Below are 24,084 nucleotides of genomic sequence, written 5' to 3'. Positions count from 1 at the left end.
GAAAGCTGAGGAAAGGGGGAAAAGAAGGTGTGACTAGATACTCTAAAAGTTACTAAACCGTTCATATCATTTGACCTAAGCCTAGAAACATCATCTAAAGAGTTCAAAGCCAGAGGGAAAGGATCTGTCTGTACATATCAGTAATTTTTGTTGTAGCAGAGAACTGGAAGTCAGTACTCACCAATTGGGGAGCAGCTGACTAAATCATGCTATATGAATGTAACATAATATTGCTACACCTTAAGAAATGAAGAAAGGGACAGATTCAGAGATGCCTGAGAAGACTTATAATGAACTGGTGCAGAGGAAAGTGAACAGAACCAGAACAATTTATACAATGACAATAAGCATGTAAAGGGAACCAGTTGTGAAAGACTTAAAAAGTCTGAGTAATGCAATGACCAATTGTGATTCCAGAGAACTGATGGTGAAACCTAACTCCAATCTCTTGCCAGAGAGCTGAAGGAATAGGAGGAGTACAGAATAAAATGAGACAAATATGTTCAGGCATGGTCAGAGTATGAAGTTGCTATGCTTGACTATACTTATTTGTTTTAAGAAAGGACTTCTTTGAGGGTGGGAGCAGGTACTGATAATTATACAAAAACAAAATAAAACATCAAAAATATACAAAATCATAAGGAAATTCATAGGGTATGTATAGAGACAAGGAAGGCAATTTTGTATTATGTTAAAACTTAATATATGCTTAAAATATTTAACAAGTTCTGTTTCATATATAATACTTTGTTCCTTGTATACTGAAATGCTCATGCTTGTATGCTAGAAGAGACATTAATTTAAAATTGATAAAAGAGACATTAATTTAAAAATACATAAATTTTACACAAGCTAAAGAAATTTATCTTGAAGACAGCACGTGCAGAGGTAACAGCAATCATAGATCTGCCAGAACATGACAACTCTTTAAAAAATTGAATGCCAAGATGCAAGAAATACCAAAAAGCCTGTCTAAAACTTATTAAAGAGATGGTGAATCTACAGATCACCACCAGAAAAAACCCAGTTCTTCAAACTTACAAACACATACTGTTTAAATTAAAAAATATCAATGAGAAATATTAATTTCAGAAGCAGCCATGAGAAAGACTTTCAGTTGTGAAGAAATGTGAATAACTCAAAATCATTTTGCTTTCATGAGAATCTTCAGGAGGGAATGAACTATTTTCCCAAAAAGTGAAGGAATGTAAGCTGCAACCCAAAAATGACATACCCTACAAACACAAGCCTAACAAAACCGAGGGACTTTCACCAAAAGGTATTTGAGGCATCTCAGCTTAAAAAAGAGAAACAGGCACGAATAGATTATCTGACTTGAAAACACCCCAAGCAATAGAAGTACAACTTTTAAAAGTCTCATTGTCAAGAAAAGAATAAATAATGAAATCAGTTATTTTACCTTTATGGGTTACTTATTTAAAACAGAGAGTGACCTATGTGGTAAAAGAACAAAAACTATCAAAGGATTAAAAAGGATATGAGTCTAAAGATTTAAGGTAAATTTAAAGAATTCGGAGAAGTTAAGATGGAAGACTAGAAGTTGATGTCTCATGGACTAAATTTAATGTCCTGATCTCTCACAGATGAATCAATGTTTGTTATGGGAAGGAGCTGTAATGTGGGAAATTATATGAATGTGGGGGAAAAGAGGAAGATAAGGGAGTAGGTAGTGTACCCCTGCCACAGCCATGAGCAAACAGTGAAAGAAGAGACCTTAAGTCTCTCAGCAAGACAAGAAAACCATGGGAGAGTGGGAAAGTAGAAGGGCAAAATTGGAACCAAGAGAATGAAAGAGGGAGGTTAAGTAATGTAAGTGGATAAGAGATATCTTTCTGGAATGGTACCCTAGGGGAAGAGATGAATATTTTCATTGTGGTAGGTTTGATCTTGGGAGAGTTTGTGCATTTGGAGGCTACAGTTGTCTAAGAATGTACTAGGCCTTCATGAGCTACATTCGATTTCAGAAAATGTGATTTGTAAGTTCCTAGGTACAGAAGAATATAGTATATCTGGGAAGACTTATATGAATTGATATTAAGTAAGCTAAGCCAGGAAAATAAGACACAATAACACCGACAATAAATGGAAAGAATGAACAAAATAATTGAAACTGAATAGTGAAGTGGCTAGTGTTCTACCCTTGGAGTCAAGAATAACCGAGTACAAATCTGGCCTTAGATGCTTTTCCTAGCTGTGACCCTGGAGAAGTTGCTTAACTTCTGTGCCTCAATTTCCTCATTCTTAAAATATGGGAGTTGGACTTGATGACCTTAAAACCTATGATCCTATAAATGTTGTGTACTGTAATTATAATGACTAAGATGGGCCTTGAAGACAGGATGAGAATGTACTACCCTCTCTTCTTTGCAAAGGAAGGAAGGAAACAAACATCTATTAAATGTCTACAAGATGTCAGACACTGTGCTGAGCTCTTTACAAATATTATCTTATTCAATCCTCACCACCCTGACCGGTAGGTGCTATTATTACTCTCATTTTACAACTGAAGAAACTGAGGTGGAGCGAGGTTAAGTGACTGACCAGGGTCACATATCTAGTAAGTGTCTGAGGCTGGATTTGAACTTAGAGTTTGAAGACTTCAGGTCTAGCACTCTATCCACTTCACCAAACTACCACTGGGTCAAAGATGGCATACTAAGTCAAGTAAAAAAAAAGCCCTTTATTAAGCCCTTTTGTTGTAGTTATCTGTTGTGTCTGACTCTTCAAGATCCTGTTTGGGGATCTTGGCAAAGATGCCAGAGTGGTTTGCCATTTCCTTCTCCAGGTCATTTTACAGATGAGGAAATGGAAGCAAACAAGGTTAAGTGACTTGCCTAGGGTCATACAGCCAGTAAATGTCTGAGGCCAGATTTGAACTCACAAAGATGAATCTTCTTGACTCCAGGCCTGGCACTTTATCCACTGAGCCACCTAAGTGCCCATTTATTAAGCCCTTACTACATGCCAAACACTGTGCTAAGTTCTGCGAATATAAAAACAAACAGAAAGACAAAGCCTGCCCTAAAGGAGCTTACGTTCTAATAAGATAACACATTAAAAGGAACTGAAAAAGGGGACAGCAGATACCCTCCAGAGCAGGAGCGTAATAAGAGTCAAGAATACTACTTGGAGAGGAAGAAAGACAAGGTAGGCTTGGTCCTTCTTAAAATGAGAATGTAGGAAGAACTAGAGCTATGACACTATGAATAGGGAAAATTTTATATACCACCATATACAGTTGCTTTGTTAGTTATTTATGCTCAACTGTTTTTATTTTCATTTTTTCTATTTTATTCTATAATAAAGGATAATATTCTCTCTGTGGTGGGAGAGAGAAGGGAAAGGAAAATATTTGGGAAGAAGATAATGTAAAAACAAGATACCAATATAATCTTAAAGAAACTGATGGTAGAGAAGATTTGTTACTTTGCAAACCTATCAATTAGCTATTTTACATCAAAATAAAGTTTCAGTATAATTTATAGACTAAAAATGATATCATGTGGAGGAGTTGAATTTGGCTCTCCTACAAAAGAACTCAACCAATGCCAGCTTGAAACACAGTTTTACAAGCACTAGTGGTAAATGTGGCCCCTTGCTTAATCTGCTTGAATTACCTGCTCCACAAATCACCATTTATTCTAGGAAAGATGAGTGAGAATTAGATTTACTTTTCCAAGTTGTTACAAAAATAATCAACTGTATTAAAAACAGTTCATGAAAGGGAAGGCATTTTAATTTTAACAAATTGCATGTTGATATCAGAGCTTTATTGTGCCTTTCTTGCACCAAAGTACTTTGATAGGTATTTGAACTTAAAGAAGAAAATGTCATTTTTCTCAGTGATGATAATTAGCAAAAGCATTTTTAAAAAATCCTCCTGAACCCTGCATATCTGATAGATAACTGTGAAAAACAAAGTATTTGAAATCAAGGAAAGTAAACTCTTCACATTTGTTACCTGATTAATAAAGAAAGATTACAGTGATTATACTTATGAAAGAGTTATGGTTAGCACACATTTGGGATGTTTCCTGACTTAAACTGAAGGTAGAAGAAGTGGTGTGGCATAGTAAGAACTGGCCTTAGATAAAAGAATGGGTTAAAGTTCCATCAACGACATGTAAAAGGATGTATGACCCTGGTCAAGTCACTTAACTTCTCAGTGCTCTAGGCCAGAGGTGCCAGACACATAACCACCAGTATGCAGTCCACAACACTCCCAAGTGCAGCATAAAGCAAATTAAAACATAACTGGGAAACATTTAACAAAATAAATATACAATAAAATGTAGCTATATCATATCTTAAAGCTACATCAATTTTTAGCCTACAGGGATCTTTACGAACTGTTTTGTGGCTCATGTTTCTGTTTGAGTTTGCCAACACTTCTCTTGACTATAAGCTTCAGAGAAGGCTCTGACTTGCACTGAGAAAGGATGTTTTCTCATCCTTATACCGATAAAATCACAAGTCTAGTCCCCATCCCTATACCAATCTTAAAAAATACCTGCTTTACAAGTAAAATAGAAAATAGTAAATATATAAACTTTATGTACAAGAAAACTGATGCACAGTGATGTTAAGCCAGTTGCCCATGATCACCCCATTAAGAAGCAGAGGCAGAATTTGTAGGTCCTTTAGAACCAAGCAATTTCAAAGTAAAACTCCAGTTCAGTTTGATCCATTCTACATGCCCCAAGATCTAAACTCCTACATGAAATTGCTATTCTCAATCCTCTCTATGACAGTGGAAATGAAATACTAACTAAATGGATGGGAAATATCCCAATTATAAGTCAAGAAAGAAATAGGAGTTACAGGTTACATGTTAACATCACCTTTACATTAGTTTATTTCATATTCAACATCTTGTAAAGAAATAAACATAAAAAGACAGGACCAGTTTGAAACTTGAATTTATCATCTTTCATTTCCATTGCACAGAGACTATCATGTCTTCTCCATACAAAAGTTTACCTTCTGGGACTGGTATATTGTATTTAACTACAAACCGCCAGACAAGAGAAACAGGGCTGAGCATTTCTCTTTAATCATTTTTTCAACTGCAAATATCAAAATCATTAAAACCGCCTCTAAATAAATGTGTTAGTCACTGAACTTCTGCCTATAAATATCCAAGTTTTCTAGTTTTTTTCTTTATAGATTCCTCATTAATGGTCACATGGGAGATTATAACATCACTGAAAGCAAGCCAAAATATTAATCTTTACGCCATTAATTCTTGTCTTGCTACGACCCTCCACAGAACAACTGCCTCTCTGCTTAATTCACTGCTCCAACAGAATAACAACTTGTCTGTATCTATGGCCACTCCAAGAGGTAAAATTACTTTTACTTTAACAAGAGGTAAAATTATTCTTATTTTCCCTGACCATAAATTTCAGTTTAGCATAAAAATTTAATTATACCATAATGTATTACAGAAGGGTCCACCTCAACTGTAGCAATGGTTTAAGTCAGGGAATTACAAAGCTCAAAAAACTATGCATCATAATAGAGACAGGGCAAGAGTTTCTTGAAAGCTTTAAAATGTTCTTCACAATATTGGGGGGAGGTATTTTAAGGACGCAAATCTTACAATGTCTTAATAGGTAACAAGTTAGAAGCTAGAGTTAAATGCCTTTTTTTTTTTCCAGTATACTGAAAGATATTTAATAAAATCAAATAAAAACCAAAGTACCCACACTAGAATATTACTTTTAGCAAAAGCATCCAATTTAATAATTTAATGCACTCAACAATTATGGAGCACAAATCAAAACACTTTTTGGAAAGATTAATCTGCTGAATTTAAAAAATAAGTTTCTATAAGTGGTGATATCTAACACTTCTTCCAGCACATGAATGTCAATGATTTCATGTTACATTACAGTGCATCCATGGACTGTTAGAACTGAATGAAATCTTGGATATTATGTTATGCACCTTGAATTTATAGATGGGAAAACTGAGGCTCAAACAAATAACTCTTCCAAAGATGCAGAGCTCATAAGTGTCTGAGCAGAAACTCACACACTGGGCTCTTGAACCTAATATCAGAGTTCTTTTTACTCTACCATACCAAACCATGCATCTTCTTCAAGGTAGAAGTGAGAAAGAGTGAAAAGCATGCAAGAGTTTCCAGTATGGAAATATAAAAATAATTTTTTTCTACCAGTTTGTGTTTACCAGGTATTCAAATTAATGTTCAAATATTTACAGATTCAGCTGAAACCACTCTTTATAAGTACTAAAAAGATTTCCTGAAGAAAACAGACAATCCAACAACATTTTATGTCCACAGGAATAATCCTTTCAGGTTGAGAACTTCAATTTTCATAACATCTTATTTCTCATTTTAAGTGATGTCTTGTGCATCATACATATATGGAAACAATATTTGGACAGAGACAAGTGTACAGAGAGTTTGCCTTCACTATCTTCCGTTTTCTCTCATCGCTGGACCTGCTTTTTCATCTCCCAGTCCACACTATAAAATTTCCAAAGTTTGAAAAACAAAATATATTCATCAAATTTTCAAGAGCAAAGAGATGCAGTGGGGAAATCCTTTAAACTAAACAAATTAAAAGTCCAGGAATAGAAATCCAAAGAGCTTTAAATTTGAATTAGCTTAACTACTTTTGACACGTTTACACATGAAAGACATCAAGATTGGATGTAGTACTTGCTGGCTTTAAGAAGTTTCATTCTGGCTAGCTACATAAGAAGTTTCAGCCAACACTAGACAAATGCCCACTTTTTTTTTTTGAACCCTGCTTTCAGCCTGACTTTCTCCCAATTGAAATTCAAGGCTCAATGGCTGGTTTTTCTTGGTTCTAAATGTAGATAAAAAAGGATTTTCTCCACTCCCTCAATTTGATGTGACAGGCTACTGACATGAATAATGGAAGCGTTTCTTTCACAGGCAAATCAACTTAACTTAGCATGCCTTTATACTCTTAGTGGGCAAGCCCCAGTCCTGCAGATTCCACTGGAGCCTTTAAGGTGGAAGAAATCTTTAGAATTCACAGAAAACGGTGGAAAGTAAACAGTACTTATTTTGTCACAATACGCGAATAAGTCTGATGCCAGAGTCCCCGATGAATATATCACTTCCTAATCAGATCATGATTTACAAGCAATTTGGGATGAGCCCTGCCCCTCCGTGCGCCCCCCCCCCCCCGCCCCGCCCAGGGACAATGACTGGGGTACATCGAGGACTGTCCTATTACTAGGCGGTGTCACGCTGCCCAGAAAAGGAGATGGAGGACTTGGTGATGCTGCCCCCAGACGCAGCGTCAGGTGGGCGGAGGAGCTCAGAAACAGGCCCTGGGTTCGAGTTCCAGCTGAGACACACAGGCCTCTTCTCCTTTTCACCCTCACCCCCCTTCCGGTACCTCACATCCAATAGCCAGCTTGGGGGAAGGGGGTGGGGCTTGTGAAGAGCCAATGGGAAACATGCCAGCGCGAGAGCAAAGCTCGAGAGAGTAGGCAGTGTCCTCTCTACCGCCTTTCCGCACGTGGGGCTTCGACGCAAAAGCAACGAGAAGGTAGGGGCTTCGGTGAGGGGCTGGAGAGGGGGATGGGTGCTGGCAGAAACCTGGCCCAAACGATGCCGCAGTGGGCCGCCGCTCTCTCGATCAGGTCTGTAAATGTTTTTCTCTGACCAAGGACCCCTCATCTGCGGAACGCCTAATAACTCTCCGCGGAGCCCCTTTCGGCAACCATTTTGGGGCTGCACCTGGCGCTTGCGCTGATGCTGCGCCTCCAAATCACGTGGAAAGAGTCAAAAGTAGAAAGATAAGGCATGAAGGAAGTTGATGAGAAGACAGTGGCTGGTTCAACGCAATAGAAATGGTGCTGGATTGGGGGTCAGAAGTTCCAGCTGTCAATTTTGACCCTGTTCTAAATTTAGGTCCCTGTTTAGTTCAGAGGTGGACCTCTAGGGCCTTGGGAGCAGCCTTTTGACTGAGTCCTTTTTTTAAGGGAATTTGTTCTGTAAAATTTGGAGTCGGTTAAAACGCCACACCCCAAGAAGGAAAAAGACCACATGTGGCCTGGAGTCCACGAGTTCCACAGCGCTGGTCTCATTTCTTCTTTTGTAAAATGAAGGTGGAGGACAGTGGAATTAATGGTTATAAAGAATGAGGTAGCCTTCCCAATCAACTACAAGATGAAACCCTGGGAAGCTAAAAAACAAAAAACCCCCACTATCACTCTGTCAGAGCGACAGAGACAGAGTGATACCAGAAGGAACTTCCACAAACCCCTTTTTCCCCACCAGCAGGAAATACAGCCTACCACTCTTCCCCATTTCCCCCCACCCCGCAGCGTGAGTCAGCACCAGTCCTGAACCTTGACTCCAGGTCCAAGTTTCCCTGGCTACATCCCAGTCCAACCCTACTTGACCCAAAAAACAAGCCTATTAAAAACACATCTTTTATTTATTTAATATTTTATTTTTCCCCCAATTACATGTAAAAACCATTTTTAACATTCATTTCTTTTAAACTTTCGAGTTTTACATTCTCTGCCTTTGGTACAGCTAGGTGGTGCAGTGGATAGAGTACAGGCCCTGGAGGCAGAAGGACCTGAGTTTAAATCCTGCCTCAGATACTTGCTTGCGGTGCAACCCTGGGTGAGTCACTTAAGCCAGATTGCCTCCATATATACATATAGATATAAACATAAATAAATGGATGAATGAATCGGTAAATTACTTCTCTCCCCCCTCATTGAAAAGGCAAGCAATTTGATATAGGTTATGCATGTGCAGTCATGCAAAATATAGCTCTATATTAGTCATGTTATGAAAGAAAACCCAGACCACCACCCCAGAAAAGAAAAAGAAAGTTTTTCAAAAGTATGCTTATGACTACACATGTATAGCCTATATCAAATTGCTTGCCTTCTCAATGGCAATGAGGAGGAAGGTAGAGATTTTGGGACCCAGAGTTTTAAAAACAAATGTAAAAAAATTTCTTACTTGCAACTGGGAAATAAGAGATAACAGGCAATGGGGTATAGAAATCTATTTTTTCCTACAAGAAAATAGGGGGGAAGGGGATAAGAAAAGGGGAGTGTATGATAGGAGGGAGGGCATATTTGGGGAAGGGGTAATCAGAATGCATACCTTTTTGGGGTGGGGTGAGGGGAGAGATGGGTAGAAAATTTGGAACTCAAAATATTGAGAAAGTGAATGTTGAAAACTAAAAATTAATTTTAAAAAAAGATTTTAAAAATCATGCTTACATCTGCATTCAGACTTCCATCAGTTCTTTCTCTGGAGATAAAGAGCATTTTCATCATAAGGTCCTTCAGAATTGTCTTGGATCATTGTATTGATGAGAATAGCTAAGTCATTAATAGTTGATCATCCTACAGTACTACTGTTACTGTGTACAATGTTCCTCTACTTCTGCTCATTTCCAGGATTTTCTGAGAGCATCCTGCTCCTCATTTCTTATAGCACAAAAATAGTATTCCATTACATTCATATACCACAAATTGTTCAGTCACCCCCAATTGAGGGACTTCCTCTCGTTTTCCTATTCTTTGCCACCACTAAAAGAGCTGCTATGAATATTTTTGTACATATATGGCCTTTTCCTTTTAGTTTTTTATCTTTTGTGGATATAGACTTAACAGTGATATTGCTGGGTATATGCCCTTTGGGCATCCTTTCAAATTGCTCTACAGAATGGTTGGATCAGTTCACAATTCCACAAACAGTACATTAGTGTCTCCGTGTTCTTACACCCTCTCCAACATTTGTCATTTTCCTTTTCTATCATATTGACTTGTCATCAATGTGGAGTGGTACCTCAGGGTTGTCTTAATTTGCAATTCTCTAATCAATAATGATTCAGAGCATTTTCTTCATATAACTGTGGGTAACTGATTATTTTATCTGAAAACTGCCTGTTCCTATTCTTTGACCATTTATCAGTTGGTGAATGGTTCTTGTTTTTTATAAATTTAACTAAGTTCTATATATGTTTGAGAAATGAGGCTTTTATCAGAGAAACTTGCTATAAATTTTTAATAGTTATGATTATATATTATACTATAACATTATATGATATCGATATGTTGTACATTACATGTTATATAAATACATATTATTTATTATGTAATATATTATATCATGTTATTGTAATTAAACTATTGTGATATACTTGTATTTCCCTCCTTCTTATTTTTCCTCCCTGTTTATTGTATTCTCTCTCTCCTTTCACCCTGTCCATTCTCAAAAGTGTTCTGCTTCTGACTTTTACCTCCCCCAATCAGCTTTCTTTTCTGTCAGCCCCTCCCCCTTCTCTTATCCCTTTCTCCTCCTACTTTCCTGTATGGTAAGATAGATTTCTATACCTTACTGAGTGTACATGTTACTCCTTCTTTGAGCCAATTACAAGTTAAGGTTCATGTGCTTCCTCCATCCCTCAACTTCCTCCATCTTCCCCCGCTCTGTAAAAGCTCTTTCTTGCCTCTTTTATCTGAGATAATTTACCCCATTCTGCTTCTCCCTTTCCCCTTCTCTTTATGCATTTCCTTCTCACCTCTTAATTTTATTTTTTTAGATATCCCATCATAAGCAACTCACACCCATGTCATCTATGTATACTTCTTCTAACTGCCCTAATAATAAGAAAGTTCTTAGGAGTAGCATATATCTTCCCATGTAAGAATGTAAACAGTCTAACATTGTTGAATAGCTTATGATTTTTCTTTCCTGTTTACCTTTTTTTTGATTCTCTTGAGTGTGGTATTTGAAAGTCTAAATTTTCTGTTCATCTCTGACATTTTCTAACAGGAAGGACCCCAGCATACACAAGAAGGCCTGCTGTACAGGTTCGTAGATCTGTTTTTCTAAAACAAAAGCAACTTTTGAGGGGACAACAATCACTTTAATCAAGCACATATATGATTCACTTAGATCAGGGGAAAAAGTCAGCACTGCTAAGTCTTGTGTTATCCTGACTGTGGCTCCACAACATTTGAATTGTTTCTTTCTGGCTACTTGTAGTATTTTCTTCTTGACTTGGGAACCCTGGAATTTGGCTATAATGTTCCTGGGAGTTTTCATTTTGGTTTCTCTTTCAGGAATTAATTGGTGGAGTCTTTCAGTTTTGATTTTACCTTCTGGTTCTAAAATCTCAGGGCAGTTGTCCTTGATAATTTCTCAAAAGAAGATGGCTAGGTGCTTTTTTTGTCATGATTTCAGGTAGTCCAATAATTCTTTTTAAGTCATTTCTTTTTTCAAGCATATTAGTTTTTAAAATTTTATTTATTTTTTTCTTACATTTTAAGTTCCAAGCTATCTCCCTCTCTCTGCACCTCCCCACCTACATCAGAGGTCACTATTTGAATTAGATGGATGGATGGGTGGATGGATGGATGGATAGACAAACGGACAGACAGATAGATGTAAAATCATACTTTGCATACATATATTTATCAGTTCTTTCACTGGAGGGAGATAGCATTTTCCTTCATAGGTCCTTTGTAGTTGATCTGAGTATTTATAATACTCAAAATAATTTAGTTGTTTACGGTTATTTTTCAAACAATATTACTGTTACTATATATAATGTTCTCTTGGTTCTCATTTCACTCTTCATTATTTCATGCAAGTCTTTCCATGTTTTTCTAAAATCAACCAGCTCATCATTTTTACACAGTAGTATTCTGTCACGATAATATACCACAACCGGTTTGGCCATTTCCCAATTGAAGGGTATCTCTTCAATTTCCAGTTCTTTGCCACCACGAAGAGAACTGCTAGAAATATTTTAGGGTATAACGATTCTTTTCTTTTTTCCTTGATCACCTTGAAAAATAGACTTAATAGTGGTATTGCTGGGTCAAAGAATATACACATCTTTATATCTCTTTGGGTATAATTCCAGATTGCTCTCCAAAATGGTCGAATCAGTTCACAATTCAACCAACAGTATATTAGTGTCCCCAATTTTTCACATCCCCTCCAACATTTGTCATTTTCCCCTTCTATCATTTTAGTCAATCAGATAGGTGTGAGATGATATCTCAGAGTTTCTTTAATTTGCATTTCTCCAATCAATAGTGATTTAGAGAATTTTTTTCATATGGCTATATGTAGTTTTCATTTCTTGATTTAAAAACTTCCTGTTCATATCTTTGACTATTTATCAACTGGGCAATGACTCATATCAAATTCATAAGAATGAGTCATTGCCCAATTGATAAATGGTCAAATGATATGAACTTTTATCTGAAAAACTGTCTATAAAACTTCTTCCCCACTTTTTTGTTTTTCCTCTCATCTTGGCTACATTGGTTTTATTTCTACAAAATCTTTTTAATTTAATGTAATAAAAATTATCCATTTTACAACTCACAATCCTCTCTATCTCTTCACCCATACATAAGTCTGATAGGTAATATGTTCCATGTTCTTCTAATTTCCTTATATATCCCTTTGTATCAAGGTCACATTCCATTTTGATATCTTGGTAAATGATGTAACATATTCATTTATACCAGGGGTAGGGAACCTGCAGCCTCAGAGCCACATGAAACCTTCTACGTCCTCAGGTGCAAACTTTTGACTGAGTCCAGATTTTACAAAACAAACCCTTTTATTAAGGAGATTTGGTCTGTGAAGTTTGGATTCAGAGTTTCACTTGAGGATCTAGAGAGCCATATGTGTCCTCAAGGGCACAGGTTCCTTGCCCCTGGTCTATATCCAGCTTCTGTCAGACTATTTTCCATTTGCCCAGTAATTTTTACCAAACAGTGAATGCTTATCCCAAATGCTTAAATCTTTACATTCGTCAAACACAAGGTTACTATAATCATTTATTACTGTGTATTATATGTCTACTCTGTTCCACTGATTCACCTTTCTATTTTTAGTCAGTACTAGATAATTTTGGTAATTGTTGCCTTATAGTTTAAGATCCGGTACTGCTAAATCTTCCTCTTTTACATTTTTTTCATTAATCCCTTTGATATTCTTGAATTTTTGTTCTTCCAAAAGAATTGTATTACTTTTTTATAACTCAATAAAATTTTTTTTAGGTAATTTAATTGGGATAGCATTGAATAGGTAGGTTAGTTTAGGTAGCTAAGAATTCTTAAGTCTCTCCTCGATCTATTTTCCAGGTCAGTTGTTTTTCTAGTGAGATATTTCACATTTTCTTCTATTTTAATTCTTTTGATTTTGTTTTATTGCTTCTTGATGTCTCATGGAGTTATTAGCTTCCACTTGTCTAGTTCTAACTTTTAAGGGATTATATTGTTCAGTAAATTTTTGTACCTGTTTTCCATCTGGCCAATTCTAATTCTTCCCTTATTTGTAGATCTGATAAGTAAACTATTCCATAATCCCTTAATTTGCTTATGGTATCACTGTTTATGTCTAAATCACGTACTCATTTTGACCTTATCTTGGTATAAAGTGTGAGATGTTGGTCTATGCCTAGTCTCTGCCAAACTGCTTTTCAATTTCCCAGCAGTTTTTGTCAAGTAGTGAGCTCTTGTCCATAAAGCTTGGATTTTTGTATTTATCAAAGACTAGATAACTATAGTGAATTACATGTCACAATCCTCTCTGTCTCATTTCTTTACAAATTCTTCTCCCATCCATGAGTCTGATAGGTAATATGTTCCATGTTCTTCTGATTGCCTTATATCTCCCTTTATATCAAGGCCACTGTGTATTGTGTACCTAATCTATTCCACTTGTCCACGACTGTATTTCTTAGCCAGTACCATATTGTTTTGTTGATTGCAGCTTAAGATCCAGTATGGCTAGTCCACTTTCCTTCATATTTTTTTAATTGATTCTTTTGATATTTTTGACCTTTTGTCCTTCCAGATCAATTTTGTTACCTTTTTAGCTCTATAAAATAATTTTTTGGTAGTTTGATTTGTATTGCACTGAAAAAGCAAATTAAGTTAGATACAGTCATCATTTTTATTATATTGGCTAGGCCTACCCACAAGCAATTAATATTTTTCCAAATGTTTAGATACGACTTTAGTTGTGTGAAAAGTATTTTGTAATAGTGTTCATATAGTTCCTGGGTTTCTCTTGGAAGACAGTTTCTCAAGTATTTTATATTGTCTACAGTTATTTTAAATGCAATTTCTCTTTCTATATCCTGCTGCTGGACTTTGTTAGTAATATATAAAAATTCTGATGATTTATATGAGTTTATTTAATATCTTGCAATTTTGTGGAAGTTGTTAGTTATTTCACCTTGTTTTTTAGTTGACTCTCTAGGATTCTCCAAGTCTACTATCATATTATCTGCAAAGAATGATAGTTTTGTTTCCTCAGTGCCAATTCTAATTCCATCGATTTCTTATTTTTCTCTTATTACTATAGTTACCTTTGACCTTGTTGAGTAGATTTCTAGCTTATCTCCATTACAGATAATGCTTGCTGATGGTTTTAGATAGATACTACTTATTATTTCAAGGAAAGCTTCATTTATTTCTGTGCTTTCAAGTGTTTGTTTTTTTTAAAATAGTAATGAGTGTTGTATTTTGTCAAAGTTCTGCATCTACTGAGATAACCATGATTTTTCCTGGTTTTGTTATTGATGTGGTCAATTATACTGATAGTTTCCCTAATATTGAACCAGCCCTGAATTCCTGGCATAAATCTCACTTAGTCATAGAGCATGTTCTTTTTAATATATTGTTGAAATCTTTTTGCTAGTATTTAATATAAATTTTTGTGTCAATATTCATTAGAGAAATGGGTCTGTAGTTTTCTTTTTCCATTTTCACTCTTTCTGGTTTAGGCATCAGTACCATTTTGTGTCATAAAAGGAATTTGGTAGGATTCTTTCTCTGCCTGTTTTTCCAAATAGTTTATAGTGTATTGGAATTTATTGTTCTTTAAAGGTTGGTAGAATTCACTTGTGAATTCATCTTGTCATGGGGATTTTCTTTAGGGAGTTTATTGATGGTTTATTCAATTTCTTTTTTGTAAGGTAGTGTTATTTTAGTATTCTATATCTTCTGTTAATCTGGGAAGTTTGGATTTTTGTAAATATTCATCCATTTCATTTAGATTGTTAGATTTATTGGCATATGATTGGACAAAATAGTTCTTTATAAATTCTTTAATTTCATCTTCATTAGTGGTAAATTCACTCTTTTCATTTTTGATATGGGTAATTTTTTTATCAAATCAACAAATGGTTTATCTATTTTATTGTTTTTCCCATAAAACCAGCTCCTAGTTATATTTATTCATTCAAAGGTTTTATTACTCTCAATTTTATTAATCTCACTTTTGATTTTCAGGATTTTCAATTTGGCACTTAATTGGGGATTTTTAATTTGTTCTTTTTTAGTTGTGTGCTCAATTCATTAATCTGTTTTTTCTATTTTATTGCTGTATGCATTTAAAGATATAAATTTTCCCCTAAATACTGCTTGCTGCATCCCATAAATTTTGGTATGTTGTCTTGTTGTCATTCTCTTTATTGAAATTTTTTATTGTTTCTATGATTTGTTCTTTGACCTGTTCTTTGGGATTAGATGATTTAGTTTGCAATTAATTTTAATCTTTTTTTCTATGGCCCTTTAGTGAATGTAATTTTGATCGCATAATGGTCTGAAAAGGATGCCTTTAATATGACCACTTTTTTACATTTGGTAGTTAGGTTATTAATGCCTTAATACATGGTCATTTTTGTGTAAGTGTCATGTACTGTTGAGAAAAAGATATGCTCCTTTCTATTCTCATTCAGTTTTCTTCAGAAGTCTATCATATCTAATTTTCCTAAAATACTATTCATCTCCTTGACTTCTTTCTTGTTTATTTTTTGGTTAGATTTATCTAGCTCTGAGAGTGGAAATTTTATGTACCCCACTAATAATATTTTGCTGTCTGTTTCCACCTGTAGCTCATTTAATTTTGCCCTTTGAGAATTTGGACACTGTCGTTTGGTGCATATATGTTTACTATTGATATTACTTCATTATATATGGTACCTTTTAGTAAAATGTAGTTTCTCTGCTTTTTTTTAAAATTAGATCTATTTTTGCTTTTGCCTAGTCTGAGATCATGATTTCTACTCTTGCTTGTTTTTACTTCAGCTGAAACATTATAGATTCTACTCTGGTCCCTTACCATTACTCCATGTGTGTCACTCTCCTCCAAGTATGTTGCTTCTAAACAACATATTGTAGGATTCTTTTTTTTAATTCAGTCTGCTATCTGCTTCCATTTTAAAGGTGAGCTCATTCTAGTCACATTTATGATTACTAACTCTATTTCCCTTTATCCTATTTTTTGCCCTATTATCCTCCTGTCCTTTCACTGTGTCTTTCCTCACCAGTGTTGTGCTTCTCAGCACCACCTCCCCCAATACATCTTCCCCTCTATCAGTTCCCTCATTCTCTTCTCCCCCTGTCCTCTTACTTTATTCTACAGTATGATAGATTTCTATACTCAGCTGAGTGTGTACATTATTCCCTCTTTGAACCAATTCCAGTGAGAGTAAGGTTCAAGTGTTTCCTCTCTCACATATCCCCTCCACTATAAAAGCTCTTTTGCACCTTTTATATTTGACATAATTTTCCCCATTCTACCTCTCCCTCCTTCCTTCTTCCCATGCATCCCCTCTTTCTCATCTTTTAATTTTTTGGGGGTATATCATCACATCATAGTTAGTTCACACCTGTACCTTCTGTCTATATATACTCTTTTTAACTGTCCTAATAGTGATAAAGTTCTCAGGAGTTATATGTCTTCCCATGTATGGATATAAACAGTTGAACCTTATTGGATAACTTATAGTTTCTCTGTACTGCCTACCTTTTTATGCGTCTCTTGAATCTTGTGTTTGAAAGTCACATTTTCTATTCACCTCAGATCTTTTCAACAGGAATGCTTGAAAGTCCTCTATTTCATTGAATATCTATATTTTCCCCCGAAGGATTATACCCAGTTTTGCTGGGTAAGTGATTCTCAGTTGTAATTCTAGCTCCTTTGCCCCCTAGAATATCATATTCCAAGTTCTTCAGTCCTTTAAAATAGAAATTGCTAAATCTTTTGTTACTTGACTATGGCTCCACAATATTTGAATGGTTTCTTTCTGATTGCTTACAATATTTCCTTCTTGACAAGAGAGATCTGGAATTTGGCTATAACATTCCTGGGTATGTGTTCATCCTTCTTTGCTGAAGAAGACCATGCCATCAGAGAAATGATGACATGACTTACACTTGACTTTGTTTTGAGTGAGGGAGGGCTGTGTAGGTCACCAGCCTCACTTCTCCTCCAGAGCCATCTGAATCTGGTGACCAGATATTCATCAGGATGACTGGAGATGACCCAGGAGGAGGCAATTGGGGTTAAGTGACTTGTCCAAGGTAACATAACTAGTAAGTGTCAAGTGTCTGAGGTGAGATTTGAACTCAGATCCTCCTGACTCCTGCACTGGTGCTGTATCTACTGCACCACCTAGTTGCCCCAATATTGCTGGGAATTTTCATTTGGAGATCTCTTTTGGGTGGTGATTGGTGGATCCTATTAATTTCTATTTTACACTGTGGTTCTAGGATATCAGGGTGGTTTTTCTTGATAATTTCTTGAGGGATGATGTCTAGGCTCTTTTTCTTATCATGAGTCTTAGGTAGTCCATTAATTCTTAAATGATCTCTCCTGGATCCATTTTCCAGAACACTTGTTTTCCCAATGAAATAGTTCATATTTCCTTCCATTTTTTCTTCTTTTGATTTTGCTTTATTTTTTTTGGATGTCTTATGGAATCATTAGCTTCTACATGCTTAATTCTAATTTTTACCTTTTTTTCTCATTTGGCCAATTCTACTTTATCAAGGAGTTCTTTTCTTCTTGAATTTTTTTACATCTTTTTCCATTTGGCCAATTCTTCTTCTTTAAAAGAACACCTTTAAGTGTTCTTTTCTTCAGTAGATTTTTTTGCACCTCTTTTACCATTTGGCCTATTCTGTTTTTTAAGGTATTATTTTCTTCATTCTTTTCGTACTTCCTTTACCAAGCTGTTGACTCCTTTTTCATATTTTCTTGCATCACTCTCATTTCTTTTCCCAATTTTATCTCTCCCTCTGTTATTTGATTTTGAAAATCCTTTATGAGGTCTTCCAGAAATTCTTTTGGGGCTTGAGACCAGTTCACATTTTACTTTAAGGCTTTGGATGTAGTAGTTTTTATTTAGCTCTCTTATTCTGAGTCTATGTTTTGATCTTCCCTGTCACCACAGTAACTTTCTATGGTCAGGTTCTTTTTTTCTTGTCTGCTCATTTTTCCAGCCAGTTTCTTGACTTTTAACTTTACATGAAAGTTGAGCTCTGCAATTTGGAACTATGCCCAAAGGGCTACAAAAATGTGCATACCCTTTGACCCAGCAATATCGCTACTAAGACTATATCCCCAACAGATCATAAAAATGGGAAAGGGTCCCACATGTACAAAAATATTTATAGCAGCACTCTATGTAGTTGCCAAAAACTGGAAGTCAGGGGGATGTCCATCAATTGGGGAATGGCTGAATAAATTATGGTATATGAATGTAATGGAGTACTATTGTGCCATAAGAAATGATGAACAAGAAGACTTCAGAGAGGCATGGAAGGACTTATATGACCTGATGCTGAGTGAAAGGAGCAGAACCAGGAGAACTTTATGCACAGCAACAACCATAGTGTGTGAGAGTTTTTTCTGGTAGACTTAGATTTTTGTAATAACACAAGAACTTCTTACCAAAAAAAAAAAAATCCCAATGGAGGATCTCAAGGCAAAATGCCTGCCACACTCAGAGAGAGAAATATGGAAGTCACTCACATATTGTAGCAGATCATGTTTGTGTATGTGTATGTGTTTGTGTATCATGTTCTGATTTGTTATACGATTTCTTTCATTTATCTTAGTCTGACTACATGGCATGACTATAGTGAAAATATACTCAATAGCAAAGTATATGTAGAATCTATACAGAATTGTATGCAGTCGTGGGGAGGGAGGGGGGGAGTGGGGGGTAGGTGGGGGGGATAAAATCACAATTGTATGGCAGTGATTGTTAAACATTACAAAATAAAAAAAAAAAAAGAAAGAAAGAAAAAAAAAAAAAAGAAAGTTGAGCTCTGTTCACAGGGTAGAAGAGGCCCTGTCTCAAGCTTTATGTTTTTTGTGTAGCTATTTTCAGAGCTAGTTTTGGGGACCTATAAGTTTCCAGTTCTTCCAAAGTGCTATGATCTAAGAAGATGTGTGTTTACCAGTGTCCTGGCCTGTATACTGGTCTGTGAGCAACTATGTATATTCTTTTGTGCCCTGGAACTGTGACCAGGGTCCCCAGTCCCTTTTTCCACAACCTCCGGTGTGCTAGTGCTCCTTCTTGCCCTAAAACTGTGACTTATCCAAGTATGAACAGTTCAACAGAGCTCTGCACCCTAGTGCCATCAAAGAAGGGACCCCTATAATCTCCTTCTGACCAGATCTCTGAACCCCTACTATCTGTAGTCTGAGAGCTGTGGAAGCAGCTGCTGCAACTGCTAATTCAGTCATCTCCAAAGCCTGCTGCTGGTTTGCTGGGACACCACCCATGCTGAACTGTGCTCCACTCTCACATCAATGTAATAGACCTTTCCCATCTACTTTCTGAGTTGTCTTGGGCTGGAAAACTGTTTCACCCCATCCTTTTGTGGATTTTCCTGCTCCAGAATTTGTTTTGAGGCATTATTTAAAGTTGTTTGGAGGGTAATTTGGGAGAACTCAGGTGAGTACCTGCCTTTTCTCTGCCATCTTGGCTCCATTCCCTTTAAAACCTATCTTCTTTACCTCACATTAGGTGCCTGACCATCTGGAATTCCAGAGGATTTCCCTACTTGTCCACACTCTCTCGATTTTCCCTTCCCTCTGACCATCTCTATACTATGTGAGTATCCTCTCTCAATAAAGATTGCTTCCTAAACTTTCTTTCTGCACCCCTCTGCTGAGTTTTGGAAGTACTATGCCTCCAGGCCTCATGGTTTTCTTCTTAAAAGCCCAAGAATGTGACTAGAGATGAGTAGCCACACTTAAAATTCAAGTCTTTGACTTAGGGAATGGAAAGAACAAGGGCTAAATTGGGTGCCATGTGCCTTAACAGCAGGTCCCTCCAACTTTCTATCATCAAGGCTGTTAATAACCACTCTTAACTGTGTGCCCATTGGATCTTTGGAGCTTGCTGCTTACAAATTCTGTGTTAAACAAGTGGCTTAGAAGGTTCCTTCCAGTTCAGATCCTGTGGCTCTAGGCCAGCCCAAATGAAAATGAGCTCCTTAGAATTGTGAATAGAGGAGGTACCCACCAAAATCATTTCCATTAGTCTTGATGCTGCCTGCTGCAGGGGTAGTATGAGTGGTGGGATTTAATCTGTTGCATGGAGTTAGGCAAGACCCAGGTTTAAAACCTCTTCCCCCATTACACACAAAAGCTAGTATGACGCTAAGTAACTGGCTTCTCTCTAAGTTCCACTTGCCTCATTTGTCAAACTCTAACCCTAAATAATCATGGGTAATATTGTTGAAGATAAAATGAGAAAATTTATTTAAAGCATTTTGTAACACTTTTAAAGCATAGTATAAATTTAAATGACTTTATATTAGAAGGGCCTCATGGTTTATGTTGTCTAGGTGCTGCGTAAGAGCACTGATGACATAACAGCAGCTCTTGGTTCCCAGGATGTTCCCCCTTCAGGCCCCTGACAGGGTTAGGGTGCCATCATTTTAACTTCTCTCAGAATAGAAAATGGTGGCAATGGGTGCTGGCAGACGGTCTGGAGCTGCCTTCCAGGGGCAGGCATCTTATCTGCTTTTTCTTTTTTTCAGGAGGTGACTTTGAGTTTCCTTTTTGTTTCTTCTTTCTAGTCCCACACTGTGGACCAAGTCATATGCTTTCACCAGGCACTGCAACATGATGTTTGGCAATGGAGCCGTCAGGCAGGCTGCTGAATACGTCCCAGAAAAAGTGAAGAAAGCAGAAAAGAAATTAGAAGAGAATCCATATGACCTTGCTGCCTGGAGCATTCTGATTCAAGATGCACAGAATCATCCTATAGACAAAGCTCGGAAGACATATGAACGCCTTGTTACCCAGTTCCCCAGTTCTGGCAGATTCTGGAAACTATACATTGAAGCGGAGCTCAAAACTAAAAATTATGAGGAGGTTGAAAAGTTATTTCAGAGATGTCTTTTAAAGGTTTTAAATATTGATTTGTGGAAGTGTTATCTTTCATATATCAGAGAAAACAAGACAAAACTACCCAATTACAAAGAAAAATTGGCACAAGCATATGACTTTTCTTTGAGTAAAATTGGAATGGAAGTTACATCTTTTCCGATTTGGATGGATTACATTAATTTCTTGAAAGGCATGGAAGCTGATGGATGTTATGCAGAAAATCAAAGAATAGCAGCTGTCCGACGAGTTTATCAACGAGGTTGTGTTAATCCAATGGTCAATATTGAGTACCTTTGGTGGGATTACAGAAGATATGAAGAGGGCATCAACATGTATCTAGCTAAAAAAATGATTGAAGATAGGAGAAAAAATTACATGAATGCGAGACGTGTAGCAAAGGAGTATGAAACAGTAATGAAAGGTTTAGACCGCAGTGCCCCTCCAGTACGTCCACAGAATACTCTCCAAGAGGCTCAGCAAGTAGGCATGTGGAAGAACTATATACGGTGGGAAAAGAACAACCCTCTCCAAACCGAAGACCAGGGGCTCATAATAAAAAGAGTTATTTTTGCATATGAGCAGTGCCTGCTAGTGCTGGGCCATCACCCAGATATTTGGTATGAAGCTGCCCAGTACCTGGAGCAGGCCAGTAAGCTGCTAGCTGAGAAAGGGGACACTATTCATGCTAAATTATTTAGCGATGAAACTGCTAAGATATATGAGAGAGCTATTAGCACTTTAATGAAAAAAAATATGCTTCTTTATTTTGCATATGCAGATTATGAAGAGGGTAGAATGAAATTTGAAAAGGTACATGGCATATACAATAGACTCCTGGCAATTAGGGATATTGACCCTACTCTGGTATATATCCAGTATATGAAGTTTGCAAGGCGAGCAGAAGGCATCAAATCTGGAAGGATGGTATTTAAAAAAGCAAGACAGGATACTAGAACACGCTATCATATCTATGTTACTGCAGCATTAATGGAGTACTACTTTAGTAAGGATAAATTAATCTCCTTTAAGATTTTTGAGCTGGGGTTCAAAAAATATGGGGACATTCCAGAATATGTATTAGCCTATATTGACTACCTTTCTCACCTGAATGAGAATAATGACACACGACTTTTGTTTGAACGAATATTAACCTCTGGAATCCTTCCACCTGAGAAATCTGGAGAAATCTGGGCCAGATTCCTAGCTTTCGAAAGTAGCAGTGGTGATCTGGCCAGTATCCTGAAAGTGGAGAAAAGACTGTTCACAACATTCAAGGAAGAATATGAATACAGGGAAACAGCATTACTGGTCCATAGGTACAAATTCATGGATTTGTATCCCTGCTCTGCAAATGAACTGAAGGCTCTTGGCTATAAGGACATCTTTCAGAACAAGCTAGCAACCATTATTTCCAACTCTATAGCTCCTTCCATACAGCCTGACGTTAAAGATGAGATAGATGCAAAACCTAAATACTGCAAGCCAGACGTCCAACAAATGATCCCCTTTCTGCCAAGACGTTTAGCACCCCCAGGCTTACATCCCGTGCCTGGTGGAGTGTTTCCAATACCACCTGCTGCTGTAGATTTAATGAAACTCCTCCCTCCTCCCATCTGTTTCCAAGGTCCTTTTGTGCGAGTAGACGTATTGATGGAAATTTTCCGAAGATGCAATATCCCAAGCTCTGTTGATGAAACTGTGAGGATCATTAGAGGAGGAATACAAGATAGAGCAGTGGAAGGGAACAACCCCAGAGAAAGCGACACTGTGCTCCAAAGAGGGGTCAAACGACCCAGTGACAGTTTGGAAGAGGATGAAAAGAAAAATGGCACAGTGAATCTGCCCATTGATGACACCTACAGAACCTGACAGCTCCAGAGATTCTGGTGAGACAAGTGCAGAATTCTACTGCCAAAGACAGACTTGTGTACAGATATTCCTTTTGCCTGTTAAGTACTTTGTTTAAGAGACAACACTTTGTCACAAGCATCTGGGGAAAAAGTTATGTTGTCATCAGTACTACTTTCTGTCAAGTGGCTCTCAAAAAAACTTTTATTTTAATTCACTTGTTCTGAAAGGTACTCTGTTTGCTCAGGTAAAGTCCTGCCTAATTGCTTTTATTTATGGCAGGTAAAGTCCTGCCTAACTCTTAGTATCATACTTCTTACCTCGTATCTCAAACTCCATTTGTATTTTAAGATTGTAGAATAAATGAGATGACCAAATTTGTTCCACTGAGATATGAACTAAAATTCAGATACCAAAACCTGTGAATTGAGAACTGTTTTTTATGTATATATCCTTTATATAATTATAATATCCTTTCAGCCATTTTTTTTTAAAGAACTTATATCCAAATATGAATTTTAAGATTGTTTCTTGTATGGCTATTTTAGTGCTCCAGTGCTCCAATAAAATCTGAATCTCTTTGAAACATTTTGCTAACAAGAGTAGAAATTATATTATCTCAATTTTGCATTTGAGGAAACTGAAGCAAACATATGAGGGTAACACATGCATGGGTACCTGTGCATACACACACACACACATGGGCACTCGCGCAACACGTGCATGGGCACCCGTGCATATGCACACATGCATGGGCGCCCATGCATACGCACCCACACATGGGCACCCATGCATACGCGCACACGCATGGGAACCCATGCATGGGCACTCGCGCAACACATGCATGGGCACCCACGCATAAGTGAACACGCACGGGCACTCGCGCAACACATGGGCACCCACGCATGGGCACCCATGCATGGGCACCCGCGCAACACGCGCATGGGCAGCCGCGCATACACACCCACGCATGGGCACCCACGCATACGCGCACACGCATGGGC

The 24,084-nt window shown here is 37.1% G+C and overlaps 1 pseudogene; it reads left to right on the top strand.

Annotated features, from left to right (window-relative positions):
- The first annotated feature begins 7,455 nt into the window (after nucleotides 1-7,455).
- Nucleotides 7,456-23,680, top strand: LOC140515365 (cleavage stimulation factor subunit 3 pseudogene; annotated as a pseudogene).
- Nucleotides 23,681-24,084: the final 404 nt, after the last annotated feature.

Source organism: Notamacropus eugenii, chromosome X (genome assembly GCF_028372415.1).
Source record: "Notamacropus eugenii isolate mMacEug1 chromosome X, mMacEug1.pri_v2, whole genome shotgun sequence".
Taxonomy (NCBI): domain Eukaryota; kingdom Metazoa; phylum Chordata; class Mammalia; order Diprotodontia; family Macropodidae; genus Notamacropus; species Notamacropus eugenii.
Note: the sequence above shows the minus strand (reverse complement) of the source record. Positions and strands in the feature narration are given on the sequence as shown.